Source organism: Suricata suricatta, chromosome 5, assembly GCF_006229205.1.
Source record: "Suricata suricatta isolate VVHF042 chromosome 5, meerkat_22Aug2017_6uvM2_HiC, whole genome shotgun sequence".
Classification (NCBI taxonomy): domain Eukaryota; kingdom Metazoa; phylum Chordata; class Mammalia; order Carnivora; family Herpestidae; genus Suricata; species Suricata suricatta.
The window spans coordinates 4517373-4527555 of NC_043704.1; positions in this window are offsets into that span (position 1 = coordinate 4517373).

The following is a 10183-nucleotide window of genomic DNA, read 5'->3' on the forward strand; positions in this document are numbered from 1 at the left end:
TGCCTGTATCTTTCTCCGGATTAGGGAAGTTCTCAGCTATAATTTGTTCAAATAAATCTTCTGCCCCTTTTTCCTGTTCTTCTTCTTCTGGGACTTTTATGATACGATATTATTGTGCTTTATGGAGTCACCGTGTTCCATTAAGTCTACATTTATGATCTAATAGTTTTCTTTTCCTCCTCTTTCCCCTTCGTTATTTTCCATAATTTTATCCTCTATGTCACCAATCATGACTCTGTTTCTTCCATTCTCATTGTGATTACATCCAGTTGGTTTTGTATCCCAATAATAGAATTTTTTATTTTGGCCTGACTGGTTTTTAGGTATTTTATGTCTCTAGCAAGGGTTTCTCTGGTGCTTCCTTTGCTTCTTTCCAGCCCAGCTACTCTTGACTGTTATTCTCAAATCCTGTCCAGATATATTGTCTATAACTGTTTTTGAGCAAATCCCTGGCTGTGATTTATTCTTGATCTTTCTTTTGGGGAAGATTCCTCCATCTCGTCATTTTACCTAGGTTTCTGTCTTTTGGGCGTTATGAAAGCTTCTTATGCTTCCTGCTCCTGACTGTAATGCTATATAAAAAAGGGTCCTACACCGTCCAGGGCCTGGCACTTCGGGAGGTGCTTCTGGCGTGTGCTGTGTGCACGCCATGACTTGGCTGCTCTTCCCCAGATCAGCCCTCTGCGGAACTCCTCCTCGCCTGCAGTGAGGAGCATCTGGACCTTTAACTAGGTGTGCTTTGATTTGTTTGTTAAAATAAACCTGGTATTTTAAAAAAAAGGCCCTATCCAAAAAAGAGAAAAGGAAAAAAAAAACAACAGAGAAACAAAAAACTACAAACCCAATTCCAAAGAGAAAGAAAGGAAGAGAAGAAGAAGAAGAGGAGGAGGAGGAGGAGGAAGAGGAGGAGGAGAAGAAGGCTGATCCAAAAAAGAGCAAATGACTACACACCTGATTCCAAAGGAAAGACAGGAAGACAAGAAGGCCTGGTCCTGTTTGGGCCGGAAGTGCAGCTGGCACTTTGAGCACTCTGCGGTCGGTAGACCTGGGGCGCCCTCGTGGCTCCATGGGTTGTACACCCAACTCTCGATCTCAGATTGGGTCATGATTTCATGGGTTCATGAGTTCGAGCCCTGCATCAGCCTCCTCGCACTGAGAGTATGAAGTCTGCTGAGGATTCTCTCTCTCTGCCTCTCTCTCTGCCCCTCCTGCACATGCTCTCTCTCTCAAAACAAATAAACTTAAAAAGGAAAGAAATTATGATCAGTAAACTCAGTGCATGCAGGGGGCCTGGGCTGGTCCTCTGGGCAAGAGGCCCATGGCGCTGGCGCACAGTCAGACCTGCCCCGCGAAAGATGCACCTGCTGGGAGCAGGAGGGCGGGGTTCGGTGTAAGCAGCTCCCCCTCCACCGGGGAAGCCGTGTTGCTCCCTGAAGTCTGACCACGCCGTTGGGCGGGGCAAGATGGTGGCACCCTGCTCTGATCCCCAGAGAGGGGAGCTGGCGTCTGCACTGTTCTGGCAGCCCTCACCGACAGGCAGTCTCCCCTCCCGCGTCCCAGGCTTCTGTCGGATCTCTGCCCTCAACCTGTCATCAACACGCTCAGCACCACAACTTGCATGCGTTTTATCTCTGATGAGGCTGGAATTCAAAACTCCAAATCTTAGGGCCACCTGGGTGGCTCAGTTGGTTAAGGGTCCGGCTTCGGCTCAGGACATGATCTCATGGTTCATAGGTTCAAGCCCTGTGTCGGGCTCTGTGCTGACAGCTAGCTCAGAGCCGGGAGCCTGCTTCAGATTCTGTGTCTCCCTCTCTCTCTGACCCTCCCCTGCTCGGGCTGTCTCTCTCTGTCTCTCAAAAATAAATAAAAAACATTAAAAAAAATTTTTAACTCCAAATCTTAAAGGATCTGACAAGGCGTAGACCCACTCCCCTCCTCCAGCAGAGAGCCCCCCAGCTCTCAGTGCTGGCCTGGCACTGCCTGTCCCAGAAAAGCAGCCGCATGGCTGCACAGGTGCCTGGAGTTTATGGTGAGGCACAGTGAAAAGCTGTGGCCACTCTATCTGCCCTCTGCACGTGCCTCCGTCCCCTGCTCGTGAACGGCCACTCAGTGGCACCTGCGGTCCTTCACCGTGGAGAGGCAGTGCGCCTGTGTCCTCTTCCGCAGGAACTCAGGGAAGGGAGCATGCTCTCCCAGAGTGATGCAGGGGTCCTCACGCCGCTCTGTGCGCGGCCCACCCCCGGGCCACTGGCCTGGCTGGACTCTGGCGAATGGCTTAGATGTTTAAAACCTCAGAATTTGAGCTCCACTGCGTGTAAAACCCTGCAGCAGCTCCTCCCAGTTCCCCCGTTCATGGTGTCGGGGAGTATTTTTCTTGGGCGAACCCAGCACACTGCCCTCTGTCCTTCTCTCTCCCTTCTCTCCTCTCTCCGAGAAGAGGGCTCCCTCCCCTACACGCCCCCTTGGCTTTTCTCTGCCTGAATTCGCGTCTCCACACCACACACCTGCTGTGTTCTCTCCCTCTGAAAGTACTGGTTGATCTCCTAATCTTCAGATCGACTTCCCGGGTGCTCAGGACGATCGGGTGTTAATCTGGCTGCGTGCAAGGGACAAGGCGAGCCCCTGGGTGCTGCCATCCTAACGCCCGTCCTGGCTGCTGAAATGTTTTATTTATAAAAGTCCAGATACCATAAGGTGGCCTGGGAAGTAAGGAGGGTGACCGAGCCTGGGACACGCGGGCTGAGTCTTGGGATCAGAGCCCCACGGTCTTGGTTTGCGTGAGCTATTTTCCTGTCCCGTCCTGGATGCCTGGCCAGCGTCAGAGGCTTATCTGGTCAGGGATGCGGGGCGGTCACTCTGGGGCCCCTCCCAGCAGCCATCTTAAGAGAAAATAAAGTCTCCAGTCATGTCAAGTTTTCTGATTTTGAGTCCTAGGTCCTTGGGCTTCTGCAGGGCAATCTCAACCTTCCTTCTGGAAAGATCCTCTCTGCGAGAGATGAAGTCCTGGCTGGGTCCTGGGTGGGGATGAAGAGCATGCGTGAGTGGGACTCGAGGTCCCAGTGGCAAGCGCCAAGTACGCGATCAGGGTTCATTCGGTCAATCTCTGGATCAAATGTGTCATCAGTGTGTCCCCCTGCCGTGTGCCATTTCATCCTGCACCCAATGTCCGTCAGAGAGAATGAACTAGAGATTATGATTCTGACTTTCTACAAATGAGCACTAGCCCATTAGGCAAGACTAATGGCCTATTAGCTTTTTCACGAAAAGATAGAATAAGAATGATCAGAATTGAAAGTATCTTGTCTCATAAAATGCAACCAGATGCCCTACCTGGTTCTTTCTGACCACATCCCACACAATTTGTAGCTCAGCTGCAGTGGTTTTTAGGATCTCCAAAGGAAATGGAAAGCAGAAGCCACACTTAAGAAATGCAAGGTTTGCCAAAAGCAAAGATAAAATATTGGACCATGAAAACTACAAAGAGAATGTATAAGATATCCTGGACTAGAATCTCCACACGGTTCCTTGAGCCTGTCTACACAGGGGAGGGAGGTTCCTCCGCATGGAGGAGAAATCCCCCACAGCCAGCCGCCTCTGGGGGCTGCCGCTCACGGGGATCTGGCTGGTGTGTGTTCAAGGTGCCCCGTGGGCACTGGGAGCAAGCCCGCCTCTCACGGTGCCCCTTCGTGTGCCCACCATCAATGCTTTCGAAGCATGCTTTCTCCCTGCTGTCATGATTCACTACTCAGTCCATCAGGGAAGTGTGAGGTCACAAAGAACGGCGCCCTCCGTAGAAAGAGCCATCTGTCAACAGCCAATGCCTCCCCGAAGTTCTTAGCTATGAAGGTGCCCACATGGTCTCGAGACTCGAATGGCGAGAAGCTGAACAGCGCGCTTCGCCGGCCAGTCATCCAGACGTGCCGCACACCACGAGGTCTCCGTTAGAATGCCTTGCGGGGTGGTACCAAAGCCTCCTATCCGCTGACCTCTGAGGTGGGGAAGTTGCTGAACAATGCACAGTCAGTCAACATTTACCACACACCCTCTGTGTGCACAGGCGTCAGCCCAGGTGCTGGGGAGGCTATAAAGGAAGAAGACGTGATCACCACTGATAAGGAAACTGCTTGTGGAGGGGACATCGTAAACTCAGAGTCAAAGCCACCTTGGGATCCGTGCCGTGTTCTGGCGGCGGTGGCCACTGCCCTCGGGTGGCTCTGGACACTGAGGAAGATGGAGGGGGTGACTCATTCAAGCAGAACTTCACAAACCCCTGTGCCGTCTGTGGGAGGGAAGATGCGTGTGTGCCGCCCGTGAACACGAGCCCTGCTCCTCCTGACAGAGGCAGTGGTGACCGAACAGGACACGAGGCGCTGGCGCCTGCCAGGCGGACGGGATGTGAGCCAGGCGGCCGGGATGCCTTGCCGGAAACGCGAAGGCAGCTCTCTCCAAGGCACCGGGGCAGAGCGAGAGACCCGGAGACTGGGAACAAACCTGGGGAAGAGACCCCGGGCAGCCTGGGAGTGGGGCGGGGGGGCAGAAGGGTCCCTGGTTCTCGGCTTCCACTTGGCAAGAACGAGCAGGCGGTGTGGCCTGGGCCCTTCACCGTGACCTCTGCTGTGGGGGAGGAAGGGTGACCCTGAGGGTCTAGAGACGACACGAGGACTGAAGCTTCTGTGGTGTCCCCGACGCCCGGGCCACGGCTCCCCTGAGGGACAATGTGATGCCCTCCGCGGTGGCCTCAGTCGAGCAGAGCCGCTCAGCACATACTAGCGGGTAAGGCGCCATCTGCATGCCGCGGCCAGGGCTGTCCCCTGCGTGACAGAGACCCACAGGAGGCTTGCTTTACCTTGGCTATGACGATCTGGGGGTGCAGACAATGACCGTTCTTGGTCCCTCGTGACTCGGTTCCACGGGACTCGGTCGACCTCACTAACCAAACGCCTGCGTCTTGTGCCCAGAGCAGCTGGCCAGGCCGGGAGCGGAGCCCTGGCTCCCACCTGCCGGAGACAGAGTCCCTGCTCGCCGAGGTCCGTGGGCCTGGGATGGAGACTGGGCGCCACCCCGAGGCCCGCGGCAGGAGCCCGGGGACACAGCGCTGCACCCTGAGGCCGAGGGGAGCTGGGCGGCACTGTGTGCGTCCCTGGCAAGCGCGGGGGCTTCTGACAAGAATGAAACGCCACCAGCAGAGGCGGAGCACTTTCTTCCCATCTCGCTTTGAGAGACCTGGCCAAGAGCTGGGCGCCCTGCGGGGCTGATTTCCCGGGACGAGGCTCACTTGGATCACCGTCAGGACAGCCAGCGTGCCAAGGACATTCTGCAGAACAACGAGGCCACAGAGCATTGGCCCAGATTCTAGAGCTGACGACCAACTCATGAGTTACTCTGAGGGTCAGGAGTGGGAAGGAGTGTAAAAGCAGGCATGGAGCTACGCTTCCCAGCCCTTTGGTCTGTGAACACTTTGTGTGGGGGAAAAATACTCAAACCCTTTTGGAGGAATTACAAGCATAATTGATGATAAGTTTGTATGGTAGAGGGTGAAGCAACTTGATACAAAAATATTTTATTTCAGATAAGTGTTTATTAAAAGTACAATAGTTTGGGGGCACCTGGGTGGCTCAGTCAAGTTAAGCATCTGAACTCTGATTTCTGCTCAGGTCACATCTCACGGTTTGTGAGATCGAGCCCTGCATCGGGCTCTGCACTGACAGCATGGAGCCTGCTTGGGATTCCCTCTCTCTCTCTCTCTCTCTCTCTCTCTCTCTCTCTCTCTCCTTCTCTGTCCCTCCCCCATGCTTGTGCATGCACTCTCTCTCTCTCAAAATAAATAAATAAACATTTGTAAAAGTACAATAGTTTATATTCTGGTCATTTTGTTTTTCTTTTTAACGTTGTTTTCACTTTCTGGAGATAGGTTGATGCTCTCTGCAAGATTTTTAAGTCAATCCATCAGATAACTTATCTACTGAAGATCTGAAAAGGGATTTTCACCAGAATTATTTGCATTATTACTCTCCTTATTCACTTCCTGTAATCTGTAATACTTGGCCAGTATTCCATTTGTCTCCTGCTTTCAACTACAAGTCATCATGATTAAAAAATTATAACTAGAATTGATCAATATATTGCTAAAAATATAACTTTAAAACACTAATGATCACAAGTGATTTATCTACCAGAACACTGACTGAGCAGGAAACGCATCTCCAAGACCAGACAAGATAGAATTCACGCCGAAGCCCCCACACGATGAGGAAGGACACTTTATAAGCCACGTGGCCACAGTGAGGACCTCACGGTTATACATATGTCCCAATACAGGTCTAAGCAAAGATGTTCTACTTTGCAAACCGGAAAGAGAGGGCCATGGATAAAAAGCACAATTGAGGTGCGTTGGGGACACCATGCTGGGCGTGAGACAAGTCACGTGAACCGAAACAGAAGTAAGAACGTGGAGGTTCAACAACACAACCAGTAAGGCGGGGCTTGGGGACACGCACCATCAGGCGTTACGTCCGGACACAGCTCCCGAGGTGTCCCCAGGAGCAGCACGGAACGTCACCATACACGTGCTCACAAAGAAAGCACGACAAAGAACGTTCCACAGAGCGGAAGCCTTCCAGTCGCTTGTGGTCAAATGCCACAAAACGAGGAAATCAGGACAACATGTTCAAAAGGTCTTTGCACATGGAAATTTAAATATCCTCTATTAAACACTCTTGGCTAAAAGGTAAGCTACAAACCAGAATTACAGCATTTAAGAAAAAAATCATGATACTAAGGGCGCCTGAGTGGCTCAGTTGGTTAAGCGATCAACTTCCGCTCAGGCCACAATCTCACGGTTCGAGGGTTCGAGCCCCGCGTCAGGCTCTGTGCTGACAGCTCAGAGCCTGGAGTCTGCCTCGGAGTCTGTGTCTCCCTCTCTCTGCCCCTCCCTTTGTGCTCTGTCTCTCACTCTCAAAAATAAATAAGCATTAAAAACATTTTGTGTTATGATAATAAAAATACCATACTTATGAAGGATGTTTAAAATACTGGTCAGAGTAAAATGGGTCACTTTAAACACATAATAAGAATAAGTGAATTCAATTCCCAGCATAAGTAATAACATGAGCCCCAATCAAGCAACTGATGGAGCTAAGAGAAAAAGCATATAAGTAAGTAACAAACACAAATCTCCATTCTTTTACAAAAAAAGATAAAAGTTCAAGTCACCAGCTCACCTAATCAAGGGGGAATAAAGGAGAAAAGCCCCTCGTAATATATAACACAAGAATTGGCAAAGGAAACAGGGACCTTCACAAATTATAGAAAGCTGCTCTATACAACTTTATGTGACTGATGCAATTTGGAAACTCTAGAGGAGATGGATAAATCCCTAGGCAGACCACAGCTCACCAAAATGGTTCCAATAGAGCCGACAGCGCAAATAAACTGTAGAAGGAAGAGAAAGCATTATCCAGCCACAAACCTGTGACATTTTCGTGCCGAGGGTCTCACTGGGAAATTCTAACGAAAATGCAATTACAAATGGTCCTGATGATAGACAGATGGTTCCAGAGAATAAAAACCAGAAGAAAACGTCCACATTCCTACCGAGAAGTTAACTTGAAGATGTCTTCAACCCAAAATGCAAAAGCTATGAAACTTGCAGAAGAATGTGTAGTAGAAAGTCTTTGTGGCCTTAAATCAGGCGGACCTCTTTCCAGCGGGGACATGTCAGGTGTGAGTCGTGAAGAAGGTGGACTTCAGCACACAGAAACCTCTGGCTCCTAGGAGGACTCTGTTAAGGAAACGGAAAAGCTGGTCGCGGACCGGGGGACCGTGCTGGACAACACACGCCTGGTGACGGGCTTGCTTGCGGAACAGGTGACGAAGCCCACGCCCCGCTCTAACGACCACAGAGCCCTCCGGCACGATGGCGCACAGATTAGCAGACGCTTCAGCGGAGCCGCTGTATGACAAAGATCAGCCCAGGAACACAGGTTCCGTGTCACTGGCTGCTAGGGAGAGAGAAATGCAAATAAAATGCCGTACCCCATCCACCGGCCCGGCTGCCGTCGGGAAGCAGACGATGGCAGCGCCGGCGAGGACAGGACATGCGGAGTCCTTATACGTTGTTCCCGGGAAGGCAACGCCGGACAATGACTCCAGTGGACGTTTGTTGGACTCTTAGGCAGTGAAGCATAACGCTTCCCAGGCTGCCAGCAGTGTGACCGCAGGCTATTTACCAGGAGAAGAGGCACGTGCCCAAGCCCACGGGAGGCCTGTGCATGATTATCCGTGGCACTCAGCTCATAGCAAAGAACCGGGCACTGCCCAGACGGCCATCAGCTGGCGGGCCATTCGCTGAGCACACGCTCTTTGGTCAACTTGTAAAAATCCAGAAGAGTCAAAACGGTCCTGAAAGAAAGCGGACGGTTAGTCTCTTGGCGCAGGAGGTGGGAGACTGCAAAAGGGCAGCGGGAATTCGGCACCTTCACTGTGGTGGTCTTTCAAAACTCACTCAACCAAGTCACTTAAAATAGGCAAATTTGATTGTATCGAGTTATACCTCATAGAACTAATTTAAAAAAAAGAGAGAGAACAAACTGGCGTGCCTGGGTGGTTCAGTCGGTTAGGCATCTGACTTTGGCTCAGGTTATGGTCTCATGGTTTGTGGGTTCAAGCCCCGCATCAGGCTCTGTGCTGACAGCTCAGAGCCTGGAGCCTGCTTCGGATTCTATGTCTCCTTCTGTCTTCCTGCCCCTCCCCTGCTCATGCTCTGTCTCTGTCTCTCAAAAATGAATAAATGTTAAAAAAAAAAAAAAAAGAATAAACCTTTAAGGTATGACTGTCACCATTATCAGTGTCACTAGTGTAAAGTCAGCGAGCCAATACTGATGCTACGGCTGAACTGTGGCCCCAAATTCATCTGCCAAAGCCCAACCCTCAGATTGATGGTATTTGGAGACAGAGGCCTTAACAGATATAATTCAGCATAAATGCAGTCGTAAGGGTAGGACCCTGATCTGATAGGATTAGTGTCAATATAAGAAGAAAGACTGGATCTCTGCCCCCCCTCCCCTCCCCCTGCCCTGGTCCCCTCCACCCCTTTCCTCCCACTGTTTCCCCTTCTCTCTCCCACCCTCCAATCTCTCCTCCCACTCCCCTTACCCCCCCCCATGTGCAGACACATGGCCGTCTTCCAGCCACAAGACAGCCTTTTCTAACCCACCCCCCAGCTGCATCATGGATACAGGATCTCTGCTTTGCGAGCCCACAACTGTAAATCTGGTCCAACCTGACTCCCGCTGTAAGTTTAGCAACTTGCAATCATTATTGAGATCATTCCCTTGACATTGGGAGCCTAAGTATAGTCAGACACAAATGTTTGCTGCCTGGGGAAACCCGCAGGTGCCCAGCAGGTGAACGCTGGGGAAGTCCGCTCCCAGGGTGGCCAGCAGAGGGCACCAGAGGACTGGCGTGGGCGCTGCAGGAGCGTCCTTAGCTCTGTGTCCCAAGTAGGACACACAGAACAAAAAGTCCTTCTTTCCTCGAAGCCACATTTCTCCCGGTGCAGGATGAAGGTTGAGCACCTATGAAGCTCTGTGCTCTCTTTGGACTACAGGAAGTCATGGTGTTGGCCACCATGGGACCTTGTGGAAACCTGGCCACCCAGCCGTGGCCTCAGCCCGTTGGTGTCAGCTGCCACGGGGGCCCGGCTGGGCTGGAGTGGGGATCAGACTCTTTCCGGTGCTGGGGACAGAGGCTACCCTCCTGTTCCCAACCCATCTGGGTTGTGTGGAAGCTCAGGAAAGTCCCAGGAATGTCTTAGAAACTTCCCACAGGTGTTCATGCAGAAGCAGATGCCCTGGGCAGGGGACAGAGGCTGTGAAAGTGGGGGAGACGGGATTTACAAGTTCACCTTCACTGTAACACCTCTGGCCAGTGCCTTTTCGAGGAGGTGAGAGCAGCAGCCTGCCAGCCTGGGTCAGGGACCAGTGCCCCCCAGGACCAGTGCCCCCAGAACCAGTGCCCCCCCAGGACCACTGTGCCCCCCAGGACCAGTGGCCCCAGGACCACAGCCTGCCCAGGGCCACTGTGCCCCCCAGAACCCCTGCCCCCCCAGGGCCACAGCCCCCCCAGGACCACAGCCCCCCCACGGCCACTGCCCCCCAGGGCCACTGCCCCCAAAGACCACAGT